The 20,976-nt window shown below is 41.3% G+C and overlaps 1 pseudogene; it reads left to right on the forward strand.

The window, feature by feature from the left end:
- Positions 1 to 628: 628 nt before the first annotated feature.
- Positions 629 to 9,114, forward strand: LOC112236807 (annotated as a pseudogene).
- The last annotated feature ends 11,862 nt before the right edge of the window (positions 9,115 to 20,976 follow it).

Raw genomic sequence — 20,976 nt, forward strand, 5'->3', positions numbered from 1 at the left:
TCTTCAAAAAGCAAAAAATGTTCAAAAAAAGTGTAGTATTCACAACTCTACTACAGCCTTGTCTGAGTACTGTTAGAGTTGCGTAAATTCGAATCTGGTATCAGGATAAATATAACAATGAGTCACCGATTTTATACTATGTATTTTTTATTAGCTAAGTAATAAATGGCAAATGCAACTTTCGTATATAGGGGCTCACTGTAATACCACGCAGGGCAGAACAGGGAACTGACAAGACGTATGTAAAACAGTATTCTTTATACTGTGATAGGCCAACAGACGGGTTGGAACTGTCTATCACAGTAGAGACCGGGCGTGGTTTAAACTTGCTCAGCCTATTGCAGGCGCTCAGGCGGGTCCCCGCCTCTTGGCGCTTCTTTGATAGATGTAACTTGCTTGTGAAGAACATCCAGGCTCTCATGCTCCATACGGTTATCTCGCATCTGGCTCCTGTTATCTAACAAAAAACCGCTTGTTCTCGCAACACCCCGCTCTGAATGTGCCCCCCTCCCAACTAATTTGAACAGTTCCTGTCTTCATGCTTCTCTGTATTTTTCCATCATGAGAAAGTCCCATGGCCCTGATACTTTTAACAATGTTTCAAGTCAGCTATGTTGCATAACACATACATACATCCACACAAGCCAACAGCAGATAATATTCAATCATATATATGGTAATGGCTATAATGTAAAACACAGGATCCAACAGTACCTAAGGCCAAATAGCCGTCTTGGTATTACCTCAGTGTGAGCTGGTATAGCATATGTGGGATCTGGTATGGCATATCTACAGCCTATAGTAGTCTGAGTACCCATCGAGAAAAAATGTTTTTAGACAAATAATACATTTTCACAAAATGACTGTAGCATTCACAACTGTGCATTGTCTTCATCAGGCCTTGTAAACTGAAAACATGGTGTAGAAATAGTTTTGGAGTCGGTTAAAGCGTCTGCAAGTTTGAAGTAGACAAAAGGAAACAGTGAGGGTAATACGGTAACGGTATGTAGATACTGGACGTGATTGGCTACTGCAGCTTGCGGACTGGATACCCCCTGAAAGATCAGCGTTGAAAGAAACGAAAGTTGAGCCTAACTATTGATGCTGTTCAGAGTGGTGGTGAGGAAAAAATAAACACAAAAGAACAGGAAAAGAATAAGACAAAGTGAGCCTGCTTTTCAAGACACTGGTCCTGCTTCAACAGTGATCCTGCGTCAAGTAAAGCTTAGCAGTGTAAAGTGAGCCTGCTTTTCAAGACACTGGTCCTGCTTCAACAGTGATCCTGCGTCAAGTAAAGCTTAGCAGTGTTTAGCAGTCTTCAACTTGACCGTAAGTACTTTATTATTAATGTTCCATGCCATGTATAAAACACTCCTAGACCCTGTCGCACAGGCTGGTGAAACTCAGCCTGACTTATTTGCCCTAATGCAGACAGCAGCACCATCAATTAAGCAATGGTGTAAAGTACTTAAGTAAAAATACTTGAAAGTACTACAAATGTAGTTTTTTGGGGGTATCTGTACTTTACTTTACTATTTATATTTTTGACCACTTTTACTTTTACTTCACTACATTCCTAAAGAAAATGATGTACATTTGACTCCATACATTTTCCCTGAAACCCAAATGTACCCGTTACATTTTGAATGCGTATCATGACATAAAATGGTAATTTGTACACTTATCAAGAGAACGTCACTCGCCATCCCAACTGCCTCTGATCTGGCAGTCTCACTAAACACAAATGCCTTGTTTGTAAATGATGTCTAAATGTTGGAGTGTGACCCTGGCTAAATAAATAAAAAACAAGAAAATTGTGATGTCTGGTTTGCTTAATAGAGAATTTTTAATTATTCATAATATAACTTTAACTTTTGATACTTAACTATATTTTAGCAACTACATTATTTTTTTAACTTAAGTATATTTAAAACCAAATACTTTTACTCAAGTAGTAATTTACTGGGTGACTTTCACTTTTACTTGAGTCATTTTCTATTAAGGGAGCTTTACTTGAGTCATTTTCTATTAAGGGAGCTTTACTTGAGTCATTTTCTATTAAGGGAGCTTTACTTGAGTCATTTTCTATTAAGGGAGCTTTACTTGAAAATGTAGTACTTTTTCTACCACTGCAATCAGAGAAAGTTTCTGTGCTGGGTGGTGTTTCCCTGTTGTAACTTGAAATAAACCGGATTGATTGTTGATTTACTTTACCTTCCACTGCTCTCCCTTTTGTTCACCTGGAAATTCTTATAACACCCCCCCTAGGCTACTTGGGCCCCTTGATAATCAACCAGTGGCCATTTGAATAAAATACCTCCTCTGATGTCAAAGCCAGACAGTACAACAGCCGGGATTGAGTCAAATGCGCATTGTCGACCAGTGCACTGTACTTACTTTTGAAAATGTAGGAGAAAATCCATCTTCTAGATAATAACTAAACTACACAGCCCAGTCTCTCAATTCAGCTTATGGCAATCCTTCATCACAATGCTCTTTGCATTATCTTTAATGTTGTATTTAATATCAACAGACTGACATGACCTCGGCTAATCCTCTCTAGTTTCAGACCGTTTTAAGTGATACCCAAGGTGGGATGGGCAAACAAGGAATGTTATCCTCAAAATGTAAATGTAGGAAGTCAGTTTGTTTGGCAGGGTGATGTGTATCTTACAGTAAGTAGTGCAGTAGGTCATAATTCATTCAGGGTGATACTGTTAGTTTGTTGTCATATTTAGACACATTGTCTTTTCTGCAATATAGAGCCATATATATGGTGACTCCTACTCAAAGGATAATGAACCAATGGCTTAACACAGCAGAGTGTTAGGGTCTGTTGGAAATGATCAAACCAAGGAAATATAGTGCAGTGTTCATTCAAAAAGGATATGGACAACAATAGTTTTTTGTAGATTTTTTAAAAATGATCAGAGGACACCCTCCATTCAGAGATTGGGAATATTTGACCTACAGAGGATTTGTGCTGGTTTTTACTGAGAACAGAACTCAGAACCAACCTTTCACAATGGAAAACTACCAGAGCAGATGGTGCTATATTATTAAGAGGACCGTTATCTATGCTAGCCAGGCCAGCTATGCATGGCCCGAGAGAGAACCACTTGACCTGCAACTGACTTCAACACTTCCATAAATTCCTGTTGACCTGCAAGTAAAGTGTTTGGTCCCACACAATGTTTTGTGTTTACTTATACTTATGATCAGATGACAACAGCTCAAGATGGCGTGGAAAACACTTTTAATCAGGCTCAATGTAACACTGTGGAAGGATAAGGGCCCCTATTCAGGCACACACAGATAGGGGTCTATGGGTGCCCTTTTCCCCCACATATAAGAAATGTGTCTTTTCAGATTGGTGGTGTTTCTTAAAGGGGTATTCTGCAAACCAAACAACAACAAATAACATAAAAATCAAAAAATCACCATGTGATTTTTGTCTCTCTACTGTAGGCTACACTAATCTTTTAAGTCAACATTCGTTCAGAACGATTAGCTTTAAATCAAGACAAAATGTTGCTCTTAAAAAGTATCAAAAGAAAGTTGGATAATGAAAATCGAAATTTCAAGGAAGAGTGTACAGAGAGATGAAAATGTCCCTGTTTGGAAATAATTACATCTCAGAGATCATTATGAATCTAAGCATGTAACTTTCAAAGTGGCCTTCCCGCCCGAGACAGAGGCCCAGGTAGAAACACTGAAGCATTAACGGCAAGCTGATATACTCTGTCACTTAAACAGGTTAAAAGTGCAGTTATAAGTAAGAGGGAAAACAGTCGTAGACATGGTGGAAAAACTTGAGGCCTTTACTAGGAAGATTGAGTTGTTCGATTTGGATTAATAATCTGGAAGGCTACTGCACTTCAGCACAGGGAATAAACGACAGGGAGAGTGACCATGCCCAGCATTGTTACAGATGTGATTTCAAGATTTCATCAACCAGCTGAGGGACAACTTCTCCACCAGATTTGGCTGGGATTTGAAGACTGCACCATGCCCACGGATATCATTGCGTTTTTACATGATCCTCTCACAGTCCGCACAGGTGGAGAATTCTCCTCCCTTGTTAAGAAAACGATACCCTCGCAGGGATGTGCTCAGGAGTGCGGAGGCCTTGTAGCGTTTTGGGTGGCATGCTCAGAGGAATACAGCACAATAAAGAAACTTGCATTTTATTTGCTAACAATGTTTGGATCGATTTACTCCTGCGAGTCCTCATTTTCCTCCATGAACGCAATATAGATTCACGACAGGAAAAATATTTCATATAAGTCAATCGAGGACTGCCTGCGCATCAAAATCACATCCATCTCCCATTGAGTAAGTAACTTATTGGCCTATATGAATGTATTTAGTAAATACTAACATTATTGTGAGTGCTTATCCAGGGATATTTAGGTCTCAAGCTGACAGCATTTTCTGTTCTGTCATTACACGTCTATCCGGATACAGACATTCAGATACAGACATTGAGCTACAGACATCGCCTTTTTTCTTAAATTATGGTTTTATGTTGGATGCTACATTTTTGTCCAATTGCAATTGTAAGTAGTCCTCATAAAAAAATCCTACTTCTATTAGGCCAAATATTTTTTCATTGTGAAAGATGATGTTAAGCCTCATAGCCCACCTCAGCCAGTATTTCATATAGGCCTAGACTCTGAAGAAATATACTTAAATTAAGCCCTGGTGTTGTTTGTAAAGTCCAATTAAAATGAAGATTAGTGTTGAACTGGTGTAGGTTTTTTATATATGTTGCTGTGCTACACTTGCATAGCAAGACTCTTACTAGAACTTGTGAATTCAATATAGATTTTAATACAGAGTAGCAAAGCCGTGCTGATCCATGGAACAACCAACTTATCTGAGCACAGAGCTCTGCCTTTATATCTTTGCAGCCTCACACACAGCATATGGTACACCCCATATGTAAATGAAATCACTCCCCTTGTCCTTCCACCACCATTATCTTTTAGTCCGAATTCTTGCTTGTTCACGCCTAGTAACGCCCACATCTGCTTCAGGTTAGATTATAATGGTGGCAGGACCCCTTATGTAATACAAAAAATAATACATTTATTGCATACTTCACGTTTCACATGTTGGTCATTTCGCTACCATCCTCCCTTCACGTTCTCCTGTCATTAGTATGTCCAGATGTAACAAATGTAATTATGGCCTTAGCTAATGTACTCATGTACATTGTTTTAATGTAATCATTGGCATGTTTGTTTTGCCCAGAAGAAACAAATGCACTAGATGATATCACTTCTACTTCCTGTTAATGTGATTATTGTCCTGTTTTCTCAGCATGGCAACTGCACCTAGTTACATTGCATTAACTCCCACACAAGTTAGCTATATTTTCAGTACCAGGTGCTGTTCACCTCCTATTGAATGCGCCGCGGTTGCAGCTTTACGTTTCACCACCACAAAATGGTCCGCCAACTTTTTTATTAATTCACTGTATCCTGCATTCTCTCTCCACATGAATGAAGTTAAAATGTAACCTTTTCATTATTTAGGTAGGGGCCAAATCATTTTGCTGGCATGCCAGATTTGGCCCGCGGGCCGCCAGTTGGGGAACCATGCCCTAAGGAAAGGGACTCTCCTCCCAGGGCTGGGTAAACGAGACCTTTCCTTCCCTGCTGAGCGAGAACACAGAACGTTTCAGCCAGTCAGGCAAGGAGCCACAGCACCTAGCCCCGCCCTCACTCTCCATTCGAACTGAATTATAAAAGCGTGGCTCGAATAATGGCCACTGCCGACCGAAATCCTTCTGCTGCTCAGACATAAGCGTAGTTGGTAACTGGAAAGCACCCTTGCTTACCTTCAGATTATAATTGTGACACATAGGCCTATGTTTTATCCCTACTCACTAAGAAAGTTTCCTATCAATTGAAATGATAGATGGTGCCCTGTTTATGGTGGAATATAGAAAACACATATTTGAAATACACCATTAGTTACCCAATTAAATAGACATTATCATAATGTTAGGCCACTCCTCTACACCAGTAATTAAAATATTCATGCAAGTAGACCACTGATTGACCAGATCATCCTCCTCAGGAGTATGGCATCATACTCTGAGGAAAAAGCAAGCATTTTTTTAAAATGTCTGTTTGAGATACAAGTTTAAGGTGTTATTTTTAAATTTTTATATATATATGCTTTGGCCATATATGAGTATAAGATGAGTCAACATTATTTGGGTATAACTGTCTATTTTCACTGGACAGTTACTTTAAGTCGAATAATGTTGGTGTTTTTTACGATGGGAGGGTCGGGATCACGTGACTGGCTTCAATATTCTTTCATTGGTCACCTAAGTAAAGATGTTGCTACAGTGCTGACCAACTTTTCAACATGTGCTCAAGCTGTAAATTCTCAAAGTATTTTGAGCTCTTAGTTTACTGACAGACTAGCTCTGGTCCAGAGCTTTTGCTGTCCCACATTCCTAATCTCAACAGGCATGGGATTTGAACCAGCAACCCTGTGGGCAATGGTTCACCTCTTTAACCTTTAGGTTGTACAGTACATTTTTATGGTAGCCTACATATTAAATTGCTGACTGAGTAAACGCAGACTGACACTTCTTCTTTCTCCAATACTTTCCAAACATCCCACATCACTCTGTGTTACTGTATGTTGGTGGTTTCAGAAGACACATTAGTTCTCGTTCGTTAGACTAATGTTTGCCTTTTTGGTATTTTAAACTTTTCTTCCAAATTTTCGTCAGACAACGCTGAAGTGAGAGCAGAACATGGACGTGGTTGTGCGCCATAACCACAGAGGACACCAGGAGTTTGCTGTCCAGGCCGAGCACTTGAAACTGCCGTACCTAGGACTTAGACTGAAAGCTCAGGGCATTCACAATAAGTACCTCTTCAAAGACAACATCCCAGAATACCCAAGGCCAGAGTTCTGGGTTTCCCAGCTCAGACACGACACGAATGAAGGTGGGCTATTTGGCATAGCCGTCGAAAGCGAAGGGGGGTTCTGTGCTAGGGACGGAGAAGAGGGGCCAGAGGACCCAGAAGAGGGGCCAGAGGGTTTGGACCTGCTGTGGTGGAGCTTGTCTTTGGGAGCAGAGGAGATGGCCTTGGCTGAACAACGTCTGCTCCAGACCAGGTACCCTGACAGGACAGAGGAGCAGGCCAGGGAGCAGAAATCCTTCCTGCAGAGGTTCGCCACCTCACCTGCCTTCCTGAACACCTCTCGGCTGGGCTCCTACCGATTCACCTTCCCCCTGGAGGAGCTGCTTAAGAGATACCGGGAACAGGTACTGAAGTCTTGTTAATGGAACTGTTAAAACATCTGCAGAATAAACATACAGGACTGCTGGGTATATACCGAGAATTTGTGAAACCAGATGTGAGAATTTGTGGTCAAATAATTTAAAGAAACAAGAGCATGTCATTTAATGATATTGAAGGTGTTTGTCTTTTTTTTTAGCTATGCGTTGGACACGAGCCAATCCTGCGTGTGTATGAGACAGTCCTGTACAAACAGGTGGTGATGTACTCAGTGCTAGTCCACAGTCACTTCAACAACGACCTCTTTGAGAAGAGGACAATGACGATGGAGTCTGCGCTTACAGAGATGGACAAATCATTTGGAGACCCGAGGCCATGTGTGAGACACACAGGTTAGAGTGGGCACAACTTTTACTGGGGACGGGGGGGCATGACCCCTCCACATTCTGAAATTGGATGTTTGTTCCCCCCAGTTTTATCATTGCACTGTGATACAAAACGTGGCACCGGTGGGCTTTAGGACAATGTGGAAGCCTTAGAGCGGTTATCCCCCCCCCACTTCAAAAACCAAATTGCGCCCCTGGTATAATTCACAGATCAATGTAAACAATGTGCAGACTCAAAACATTTCCATGCAATGCTAAATATGTCAGTTACTTTAGATGTAACGTAGCAATAATAGGTACAAAAATCACTCTCAATTATAGCATGGGATGCTTTAATTACAATTTGAATTGACTCACACTTTTACTTCCTTTCCACAGCTTCAAACTGGTGCCAAAGCCCTACCAGAACCAGGATGTAGCCCACCTGATCCCTGATCCACAGAAACACCAGTTCTACGTTTGGGACAACATTGCTGTAGCGTTCCACATGGACGGTTCACAGGTTAGATTTCACATCAACTCTATTGATTGGATCAACAATGTTTGTACCGGAAAGTAACAGGGTGTAAAGGATTTAGTTCTAGCCCAACTCTAACACACCTGATTCAATTAAGCAACTAATTATCAAGACCTTTAGAAGTGTAATCTGTGTGTAAGTGGTGCCTGGAACAAAACCCTGCACACCCTGTATCTCTCCAGGATAGGTTTTAAGACAACTGCTTTGTTGGTATAACTTTTAAAGGTACAACAATGTTGCCAAAGCAGCAAGACTTTACAATCAGCAATCAAAAGTCTAGTTATCAATTAAGATTATGAAAAATTCTGTTCCTCTCAGATGTTGAACTTCGATATGTACAATTTGAGAGGCCATCTGAGATTCTGTGAGCCAGGAACGCCACCAATTTCCCCCACCTGTGAGTTGACCACATACGAGGAGGCCAAAGACATGGTAGACTGCTATTGGCCTTACTACCATACCCCCCTGTTCTGATAAACTTAATACCACACCCCCCTGTTCTGATAAACTTAATACCACACCCCCTGTTCTGATAAACTTAATACCACACCCCCTGTTCTGATAAACTTACTACTACACCCCCCTGTTCTGATAAACTTACTACTACACCCCCCTGTTCTTATTTCTCCTATTTCTTGATTTGTTGTTTGGATTGTTTTCATGATTGTGTATTTGGATTGTATTTGCGAGACATTCTACTGCACTGTTGGAGCTAGTAACACAATCTTTTCCATGCACCTGCCATAACACCTGCAAATCTGTGTACGTGACCAATAAACTTTGATTTGATGATGATTTTGAAGTCAGGTAAAGTTAAAATTGTTATTCTTTCAACATGCTTCACTGGTTTAAAACTTGATAGGGACTTGGTCCCTGTGGCGGGATCAAATCAGCGGAAATTTTAGAGCGCCACCTATAGTTTTCAATAAAACTCAAACTTTAATTAAAACACACATGCAAGGTACTGAATTAAAGCTACACTCGTTGTGAATCTAGCCACCAAGTCAGATTTGTAAAATGCTTTTCGGCGAAAGCATGAGAAGCTATTATCTGATAGCATGCACCCCCCAGAATACCAGACCGTCAACAAAACAACAGATTTTGCGGTAGCCGGCGCTACCCAAAATGCAGAAATAAAATATAAAACATTCCTTACCTTTGACGAGCTTCTTTCTTGGCACTCCTATATGTCACATAAACATCACAATTGGGTCTTTTTCCCGATTAAATCCGTCATTGTATACCCAAAATGTGATTTGCTGAAGACTGGTCTGATCCAGAAAAATGCCCCTTTACAAGACGCAACGTCACTTTTTAAAATTACAAAAGTTGCCTATAATCTTTTACAAATCACTTCAAACTACTTTTCTAAACCAACTTTAGGTATTAATAAACGTTAATAATCTATCAAATTGATCACGGGGTGATCTGTATTCGATAGCAGCAAGTCTTGAAATCATCTTCCATGTTTTCAATTTCATAACATCCTGTGGTGAGCCCCAAAACAGGAAGTGCCTATACGTCATCAAACCAAGGATAAAGGAGACTGAAAATGCCAGTACTGGCGACATCGTGTGGAAGCTGTAGGCGTTTACAGGGGATCCCCATGTATTTTCTTCAGCCTTAGACAATACATTGACTGGCGGATGAATATTATTTTTGTGTTTTTGGTGAACAGTTTTTCGAAGGATTTTTACTCCTGAACACGTTATGTTATAGCCACAGACACGATTTAACCAGTTTTAGAGACTTCAGAGTGTTTTCTATACACACACACTTATCATATGCATATACTATATTCCTGGCATGAGTAGCAGGACGCTGAAATGTTGCATGATTTTTAACAAAAAGCTGCGAAAATTTGCAGCCTCCTTAACAGGTTTTAAACCCAGTAAGCTACATGTGTTTTTGTTAGTCAGCATTAGTACATTCTTTGTCAGGTTTGAGAACATATTGCTTTTGTTAGTCAGCAGTACTATATTGTTTGTCAGGATTGAGAAAATATTGCTTTTGTTATTTTTGTGTCTTTGCTCTACAAGGAGCTAAAAGGACTCAAGTATTTTTTGTTAAGTTAGAATTTTTAAGAAAATAAATCTTCTACATTGGGACTAAACTATTTAGCCCAGTCTCTCAATTCAGCCTATGGCAATCCTTCATCACAATGCTCTTGACATGATCTGTAATGCTTTATTTAATCTCAACAGACTGACATGACCACTGCTACTCCTGTCTCTAGTTTCAACCCTTTGTTAATCATGATGGGCGGCCCAGGACAGAATCAGCAAACATGGAATCGTATCCTCAGTTTGTTTGGTAATGTCTTTTACAGCAGTAGTACAGCGAATAATTATTTTTGCAGGGTGATATTGTCAGTTTGTTGTCACATTTAGATCTTTCTCCTGTATAGAGTGAGAGAAATGGTAACTCCCACCCTGTGCAGCATTGTGTAAAGTTTCAGATGCATGGAAAGATGACTGGGAATATAGCCGAATACAAACAGTGTTGTTATTCCCCCCGCAAGGCAATCAAACAAGTGAACAGTATAAACAGTATAAAGACAAAGTGGAGTCGCAATTCCATGGCTCAGACACAAGACTTATGTGGCAGGGACTACAGGAAATCACAGACTACAAAAAGAAAACCAGCCAAGTCATGAACACCAACATCTTGCTTCCAGACAAACTAAACACGTTCTTTGCCCGCTTTGAGGATAATACAGTGCCACCGACGCGGCCTGCCACCAAGGACTGCGCCCCCCTCCTCCTCCTTCGTGGCTAATGTGAGTAAGACACTTAAACGTGTTAACCCTTGCAAGGCTGCCGGCCCAGACCACAGTGGTTCCTTATGTGGGGTGATTCATGCCAGAATTAAGCTTTGTGAAGCTACTGATACCTCTCACCAAGTCACCTAACGTCTTCATAAATTAATGGCATGAATTAACATGGACTGTCAATGGAGACAAGTTTGTTTCTAAGGCATCAAACTGCCGACGTGTTCACGTCATGTGACACATACACATCATGTAGACGTAGTGTTCACGTGGTGTTCACATCGCGTAACATGTCACTGACACGCCACGTCAGTTTGTGTTTAAGTATATTATGAATGATCTTACCATGAAAGTCTTAAAAACGCCTACATGTGTTACATGTTACATGTTAGTTTAAGTGTCTGTGTAGTTCATCAAATTCATTTGTCGATTTAGCTAAAATAGGCCTATCACCTCAATACAAGAATTATTAGGCTAGTTGATATCGCAGCCACCATTACTGTGTAGATATGCCTATTTCTTGCATCAACAGAAAATCAAGGGCTTCTTGGTAGCCTAGTGGTTAGAGCATTGGGCCAGTAGCTGAAAGATTGCTAAATCAAATCCCAAAGCTGGTTCTCTGGGTGACTGAATACTTGTATTTTGATTAAGGCAGCCTCCCGCAATGCTCTGATTCAGAGGGGTTGGGTTAAATGCATATTTCAATTGTGGAGGGAGTCTAGGTCTCTAGGGGCGAATTCAAAACAACTCAGAAGTCAGCAATCTCTTACTTCTGACTTCAGCGCGTTCAAGACAACCTGGAACTCTGAAAAAAACTAGGTCAGACTGGGATTTTGATTTTGTTTTGACCTGAAAATCATTGATGTCATGATTTGACCTCGTCCCCCCCCCCACTTCCCAGTTTACCGGATTAACAGACACAGACACAACCATGCAACCCTTCATCTATACATTTATGTGGAGATGTTTTATGGTTAAAAGCAGGGTTCGAATTGAGGGGTGTCCTGTCTGTACTATCATTAAATTGAAGACTTAGTTTTTATCAAAGATTCTCTGTAATTAGTATTACGTGATTAAACTGATTAATCATGTAACTGTAATTAACTAGGAAGTCGGGGCACCAAGGAAAATATTCAGATTACAAAGTTATAATTTCCTAATATAACTTTTCAGATATTTTATATCTGATCAATTAGTCTTCGAATTAATGAATTATTTATTTTACCTCACGTTAGTCTCATTCCAAACGTCGTAAATTTTTGGTTATCTGCACAAACCCAGTCTTCATTCTTCATTCTTCTTTGAGTCATCCATACATCAATTGTCTTAAATCATTTATATACTAACTAAGTAATTCACAGAAATGCATAAACAAACAAACAATGTAAATATGGTTACAAGAAATGATAAGGGAATGTGCCCTAGTGGGCTAAACCGGCATGGCGGCTTGTTGTACAAAAGGGAAGTGGGGGTCGACTGAGTAGACAACAGACAGTTGATAATTATAACAATTGAAATGCTAATCCTTTGCACATGAACCTCTCACTCATTCTGGAACAATTGCAATCAATATACACTGCTCAAAAAAATAAAGGGAACACTAAAATAACACATCCTAGATCTGAATGAATTAAATATTCTTATTAAATACTTTTTTCTTTACATAGTTGAATGTGCTGACAACAAAATCACACAAAAATTATCAATGGAAATCAAATTTATCAACTCATGGAGGTCTGGATTTGGAGTCACACTCAAAATTAAAGTGGAAAACCACACTACAGGCTGATCCAACTTTGATGTAATGTCCTTAAAACAAGTCAAAATGAGGCTCAGTAGTGTGTGTGGCCTCCACGTGCCTGTATGACCTCCCTACAACGCCTGGGCATGCTCCTGATGAGGTGGCGGATGGTCTCCTGAGGGATCTCCTCCCAGACCTGGACTAAAGCATCCGTCAACTCCTGGACAGTCTGTGGTGCAATGTGGCGTTGGTGGATGGAGCATGACATGATGTCCCAGATGTGCTCAATTGGATTCAGGTCTGGGGAACGGGCGGGCCAGTCCATAGCATCAAAGCCTTCCTCTTGCAGGAACTGCTGACACACTCCAGCCACATGAGGTCCAGCATTGTCTTGCATTAGGAGGAACCACCAGCATATGGTCTCACAAGGAGTCTGAGGATCTCATCTCGGTACCTAATGGCAGTTAGGCTACCTCTGGCGAGCACATGGAGGGCTGTGCGGCCCCCCAAAGAAATGCCACCCCACACCATGACTGACCCACCGCCAAACCGGTCATGCTGGAGAATGTTGCAGGCAGCGTCTCCAGACTCTGTCACGTGCTCAGTGTGAACCTGCTTTCATCTGTGAAGAGCACAGGGCGCCAGTGGCGAATTTGCCAATCTTGGTGTTCTCTGGCAAATGCCAAACGTCCTGCACGGTGTTGTGCTGTAAGCACAACCCCCACCTGTGGACGTCAGGCCCTCATGGAGTCTGTTTCTGACCGTTTGAGCAGACACATGCACATTTGTGGCCTGCTGGAGGTCATTTTGCAGGGCTCTGGCAGTGCTCCTCCTTGCACAGAGGCGGAGGTAGCGGTCCTGCTGCTGGGTTGTTGCCCTCCTACGGCCTCCTCCACGTCTCTTGATGTACTGGCCTGTCTCCTGGTAGCACCTCCAAGCTCTGGACACTACACTGACAGACACAGCAAACCTTCTTGCCACAGCTCGCATTGATGTGCCATCCTGGATGAGCTGCAATACCTGAGCCACTTGTGTGGGTTGTAGACTCCGTCTCATGCTACAACTAGAGTGAAAGCACCGCCAGCATTCAAAAGTGACCAAAACATCATCCAGGAAGCACAGGAACTGAGAAGTGGTCTGTGGTCCCCACCTGCAGAACCACTCCTTTACTGGGGGTGTCTTGCTAATTGCCTATAATTTCCACCTGTTGTCTATTCCATTTGCACAACAGCATGTGAAATTTATTGTCAATCAGTGTTGCTTCCTAGGTGGACAGTTTGATTTCACAGAAGTGTGATTAACTTGGAGTTACATTGTGTTGTTTAAGTGTTCCCTTTATTTTTTGGAGTAGTGTATATATTTACGCTCAGTGTGTCGTCTTATTAGCTGCTGAAAAGTTAGTTTCTTTTGGAGAGTTTCCGTCCTCTCTCTCTCTGCCGTGGTTAGGATAGATTGTTCAGAGTGACATTCATTAATTTCGTTATAGAATGGATGTTTCGGCGGTTGTCATTCTTCGCGTTCAATGATACCGAATTCCTTGCTGCAGACTAGTAATTAATATCAAAGACTTGTTCTTATTCTGTCAGTATCAATAGTCTAAGAGTTTAACCACGTGGTATGGTTAAAAGATTCAGAAATGGTCTGCAACCCTGCAATCCTCTCGTAATGGAGAAAAACATGGTCTGTTGAGAATTTCTCAAAGTTGGGGTTTTATTCAGGAGTTGCAGAAAAGGGCCTGTCCCAGGATGCCTGACCCTAACTGGGCTCATGGGCGGTCCTCTGATTTAGTTAAACTCAAAAGGGAATTGGAGTTTCCTTCATTAAACAGTCCAAAATCACATTACACAATTTTACAAACAGTATCATCCTCACTCATTCATCTTATACAACAATTATGTGTAAACCTCATATCTTAGGCTATTATATAAACAGCGTTATGGTAATGTGGCCACACCGTATCCCATGAGTTTTACCAAGTTGTAACAAACGGACCAGTTCGTAGCTGGATTCTTCACCGATCTTTTATACCTTCTCCGGAACATAAATGTTGTTCGGACCTCAAGTTCTGTGAGGTGGAAGAAATTCCTTTGTTCTCTATGACACTTCATTCTGTCTCTATACTGTGTGGCCATGAGGCAGGGTCTTCCCTGGGAATTTACGACCTCTCTGACCACAGCAGCCTACTTGAAGGAGGCAGGGAGAGAGGGATGGGGCTTGCTGTACCCAAGAAGGGCAACGTCATGACAGGGGGTATGTGAGGATATAGGCCTTGTTATAGAGATGTGCAAAAAGCATATGCTACCACTTGTTTGCTTAGGTTTAGGAAAAACAACGGTCCATATTATATAAAGCGAACTAGGCTATAACAATGATTCACTCCACAATTATTTCAGCATAGTCTACTAGCCTATCGAAGGTCTTGCGCAGCCTAAACATCACAGGAAAATGTGGTTGGTTTATTAAATGCTTTGCAATTTAGAGCTATGCCTAACGCAAAATACCAAAAAGTTAGAATCGGTGTGGGCCTATGCATCGACCAAACAGTTTAACAAATAATTACATATATTATTCAGGAGAATCCCATTGAATCAGGCTATTCATTTCAGTGCAATTGCGTTCTTACTCATATTCTTAGACTAAACGGAACCGAAAACACCCCAGCCTGTTTTGATCACAGACCATGATGAAGCCTGAACATTTAAGCTGTCTGTCATTGATTTAGCCCACAATTGCCTATAGATTTGATACACGTGAAGACCTATATTTAATCTGGAATTGACAAACAAAAGCCTGAATAAGATCCCGATTTTCCCCCACGTCATATTCATTACCAATTAGGCTAAATGTATTCCTAATCATTTGCATAGGCTAACCATTGCGATTAATGTTATTTACCATCTTCTGCTTTTTATGAATAAACAGGCATCAGTGTAAACATAATATCATTTCCATGACCCACACACACATTAATGTTACTTACCTTACAGATCACAAAGTGAGCTAATTTCCACTCCATTCATATGGAAATACATTTGATTCATACACTGGCTTGTCTGGCTGTCATGTTTTCATTTTAAACAGGCATTCCCTTATCTACACTGAAATAATTTTAGTCCTCAATTTGACTGCCTCGCCTGGTTCACCAACTACTTTGCAGACAGAGTTCAGTGTGTCAAATCGGAGGGCATGTTGTCCGGACCTCTGGCAGTCTCTATGGGGGTATGCAGACGACACCATTCTGTATACTTCTGGCCCTTCCTTGGACACTGTGCTAACTAATCTCCAAACGAGCTTCAATTCCATACAACACTCTTTCCGTTGGCTCCAAATGATCTTAAAAACTAGTAAAACCAAATGCATGCTTTTCAACTGTTCGCTGCCCGCACCTGCCTGCCCGACTAGCATCACCAACCTGGACGGTTCTGACCTATAATTTGTGGACAACTACAAATACCTAGGTGTCTGGCTAGATTGTAAACTCTCCTTCCAGACTCATATTAAACATCTCCAATCCAAAATCAAATCTAGAATCGACTTTCTATTTTGCAACAAAGCCTCCTTCACTCACGCCGCCAAACTTACCCTAGTAAAACTGACTATCCTACCGATCCTCGACTTCGGCTATGTCATCTACTAAATAGCCTCCAATACTCTACTCAGCAAACTGGATGCAGTCTATCACAGTGCCATACCAAATCACCTTATTCCACCAACCACTGCAACCTGTATGCTCTCGTCGACTGGCCCTCGCTACATATTCGTCGCCAGACCCACTGGCTCCAGATCATCTATAAGTCTATGCTAGGTAATGCTCCACCTTATCTCAGCTCACTGGTCACGATAACAACACCCACCCGTAGCACATGTTCCAGCAGGTACAGTGGGGAGAACAAGTATTTGATACACTGCAGATTTTGCAGGTTTTCCTACTTACAAAGCATGTAGAGGTCTGTAACATAGGTACACTTCAACTGTGAGAGACTGAATCTAAAACAAAAATCCAGAAAATCACATTGTATGATTTTTAAGTAATTAATTTGTATTTTATTGCATGACATAAGTATTTGATCACCTACCAACCAGTAAGAATTCCGTCTCTCACAGACCTGTTAGTTTTTCATTAAGAAGCCCTCCTGTTCTCCACTCATTACCTGTATTAACTGCACCTGTTTGAACTCGTTACCTGTATAAAAGACACCTGTCCACACACTGACTCCAACCTCTCCACAATGGCCAAGACCAGAGAGCTGTATAAGGACATCAGGGATAAAACTGTAGACATGCACAAGGCTGGGATGGGCTACAGGACAATAGGCAAGCAGCTTGGTGAGAAGGCAACAACTGTTGGTGCAATTATTAGAAAATGGAAGAAGTTCAAGATGACGGTCAATCACCCTCAGTTTGGGGCTCCATGCAAGATCTCACCTTGTGGGGCATCAATGATCATGAGGAAGGTGAGGGATCAACCCAGAACTACACGACAAGACCTGGTCAATGACCTGAAGAGAGCTGGGACACAGTCTCAAAGAAAACCATTAGTAACACACTACGCCGTCATGGATTAAAATCCTGCAGTGCACGCAAGGTCCCCCTGCTCAAGCCAGCGCATGTCCAGGCCCGTCTGAAGTTTGTCAATGACCATCTGGATGATCCAGAGGAGGAATGGGAGAAAGTCATGTGGTCTGATGAGACAAAAATAGAGCTTTTTGGTCTAAACTCCACTCGCCGTGTTTGGAGGAAGAAGGATGAGTACAACCCCAAGAACACCATCCCAACCGTGAAGCATGGAGGTGGAAACATCATTCTTTGGGGATGCTTTTCTGCAAAGGGGACAGGACGACTGCACCGTATTGAGGGTAGGATGGATGGGGCCATGTATCGCAAGATCTTGGCCAACAACCTCCTTCCCTCAGTAAGAGCATTGAAGATGGGTCGTGGCTGGGTCTTCCAGCATGACAACGACCCAAAACACACAGACAGGGCAACTAAGGAGTGGCTCCGTAAGAAGCATCTCAAGGTCCTGGAGTGGCCTAGCCAGTCTCCAGACCTGAACCCAATAGAAAATCTTTGGAGGGAGCTGAAAGTACATATTGCCCAGCGACAGCCTCGAAACCTGAAGGATCTGGAGAAGGTCTGTATGGAGGAGTGGGCCAAAATCCCTGCTGCAGTGTGTGCAAACCTGGTCAAGAACTACAGGAAACGTATGATCTCTGTAATTGCAAACAAAGTTTTCTGTGCCAAATATTAAGTTCTGCTTTTCTGATGTATCAAATACTTATGTCATGCAATAAAATGCAAATTAATTACTTAAAAATCATACAATGTGATTTTCATTTTAGATTTCGTCTCTCACAGTTGAAGTGATATGATAAAAATTACAGACCTCTACATGCTTGGTAAGTAGGAAAACCTGCAAAATCGGCAGTGTATTAAATACTTGTTCTCCCCACTGTATATCTCACTGGTCATCAAAGCCAGCACCTCTTTTGGCCGCCTTTCCTTCCAGCTCTCTGCTGCCAGTGACTGGAACGAATTGCAAAAATTGCTGAAGTTGGAGACTTTTATTTCCCTCACCAACTTTAAACATCAGCTGTCTGAGCAGCTGTGCATAATCCATCTGTAAATAGCCCACCCAATCGACCTACCTCATCCCCATACGTTTTTTAAATGTACTTTTCTGCTCTTTTGCACACCAGTATCTCTACTTGCACATCATCATCTGCTCATGTATCACTCCAGTGTTCATCTGCTAAATTGTAATTATTCGCTCCTATGGCCTATTTATTGCCTACCTCCTCATGCCTTTTGCACACACTGTATATAGACTTTTTTTCCCTACTGCGTCATTGACTTGTTTATTCCATGTGTAACTCTGTGTTGTTGTCTGAGTCACACTGCTTGTCACGACTTCCGCCGAAGTCGGCTCTTCTCCTTGTTCGGGCGGCGTTCGGCATCACCGGCTTTCTAGCCATCGCCGCTCCACTTGTTTTGTATTGTTTCCATACACACCTGGTGTTCATTTCCCCAATCAATCTACTGGTATTTAACCCTCTGTTTCCCATCATGTTTTGTGTGTAACTGTTTCATGTTATTGTGGTGTTTTTTTACGCGCTTTACTTTTGTTATGTTCTGTGTTTTGAGTGCGTTTGATTTATGTAGTGCTCTCCTTTTTGGAACTAAAATAAAAGTGCGCCTGTCTACATCACTCTACTCTCCTGCAAATGACTTCGCCTCTATACACCTGATGACAGAATAACACACCAAAACATGTTGGAAAACAGAGGGTTAAATACAATGGCACAAGACAAGACAAATGGATATGAAAAATGGAGCGACGATGGCTAGAAAGCCGGTGACGTCGATCGCCGAACGGAGAGGAGCCGACTTCGGCGGAAGTCGTAACAGCTTGCTTTATCTTGGCCAGGTCGCAGTTGTAAATGAGAACCTGTTCTCAACTAGCCTACCTAGTTAAATAAAGGTGAAATAAAATGTATGATTTAAAAAACATTATAGCTCATTATTACATCCTTGTGGTTGAGTATATGTCTATTGTATGTCTTATGATACAAATACCATCAAGGGATACGTTAGAATTTACAATAACGAACACCTTATGAAACAGCTGTGAAAACCAATCTAGAAATATTTTAGACTTAAATACATAACCATTTATACAATTTTGGTCAATTTACTTTCAGATTTTTAGTACACTCACATGGCAATCATAGACTAAAATACAGCATTCTGGTGTGTGGAATAGAGAGGAGGTGTGGATGGGAGGTTCTGCCTGTCACTTGTTTTTCAACAGGTAGTGGACTCGAAGAGGGAAACTGCAAAGTCCAGGAACTGCTCCCCTCTTTGTTCTGAGTGTTTGCAGTGATAATGTTTTTAGCTAATCTGTGCAGCTCACATTATGTACCCAGTATGATAGTGTTCTGAAACGCTATTAGCGTGCACCACCGCTAACTAGCTAGCCATTTCACATCGGTTACAAGAGCAGCAAGCTTTCCTGGGTCTCGCCTTCCTTTCATCCTTCTTCCATGTCATTCACCCAGATGTCGAAACACTTGGTCCCCTTGATTCTTCTCAGGTGGCTCTCCTTCTCATGCGCCCTGTCCATGTTCAGTCTCACCTTGATTGATAGAAATAAATGCAATTATATTTCATATTATCACATATTATATCTCTTGGAAGGCCAGAAAATAAATGATCAGTGGACAATAATTTTTACCTGGCCAAAAACCTCCACATCCTTCTCAGTCCGTGCCTGAAGGGGATCTTCGAAGGCGTTCTGATCTGGTTCGACTACTTCCACCACATCAGGTGGAGTATTAGTGACCTCAAAGTACAATATACAAAAACAGCAAAAGAAAAACACTAAGTAAATAAAAAAATGTATACTACAGTATATGCAATAATGTTATATACAATTGCATTGTTTACGTCAGTTAACTGCTGTGGCTCCCCTCCATACAGCAGATGATTTAGTGAATACTCTGGAGGCATGGACACTGCTGTGTTGTGTGCAAAGATAATTACCTTTAGATTGTCTTTCCACCATTCCTGGTACCCGTCAAGGGACTTGCCCATGGCAGTCCCGTTGGTCCATTCATTCCTCCCCGCACTCGCCATGAGGTGTGTGTCCCCAGCCCGGAGTCACCATACATCTACACATTCACATTATATATATATATATATATAACTCACTGTCCTTTCATTGTCAATTTCGAAACCCCCTCCCCTCTAAATTACTGGATGTCTATGCGAAACAATACTACAACCATTACATTTAAATGACATTGACTAAAACTAACTAGGCTAGAGCTAACTACTATGGCGCTTAGCCAAGCTAAATTTGGTTAGCATCAAGCTAGCGAACTGTTAAAACGCTATTTTCGTACAAATATTAACACTAACACATTTGATCGTGTCATCACATATTTACATATATTACCTAAAGTACTCTGAGCCTTTGTTCATAGAAAATAAAATTGTATCCATAACGTTGAAAAAAAAAGTGCAGAAAGTTTGGACGCCATGTTAATCCCTTCTCGTTCATGTAAACCATTAGCAACCTAGCCTAACTCCTTTAATTGACTTACAATGGGGGAATTACCAACCAATTTTTCACTCAGTTAAAATTACCTTCAAACATCACCAAACTCATGGACTATGTAAATAACCACGTTAACTCAATATTTTGAGTCATATTGCATTTTTGCACATTACATACTTGAAATAATAGGGTAATATGATGAGACTGAGAAACGTTCGTTTTCAGAACTAGT

Source organism: Oncorhynchus tshawytscha, unplaced genomic scaffold (genome assembly GCF_018296145.1).
Source record: "Oncorhynchus tshawytscha isolate Ot180627B unplaced genomic scaffold, Otsh_v2.0 Un_scaffold_17_pilon_pilon, whole genome shotgun sequence".
Lineage (NCBI taxonomy): Eukaryota > Metazoa > Chordata > Actinopteri > Salmoniformes > Salmonidae > Oncorhynchus > Oncorhynchus tshawytscha.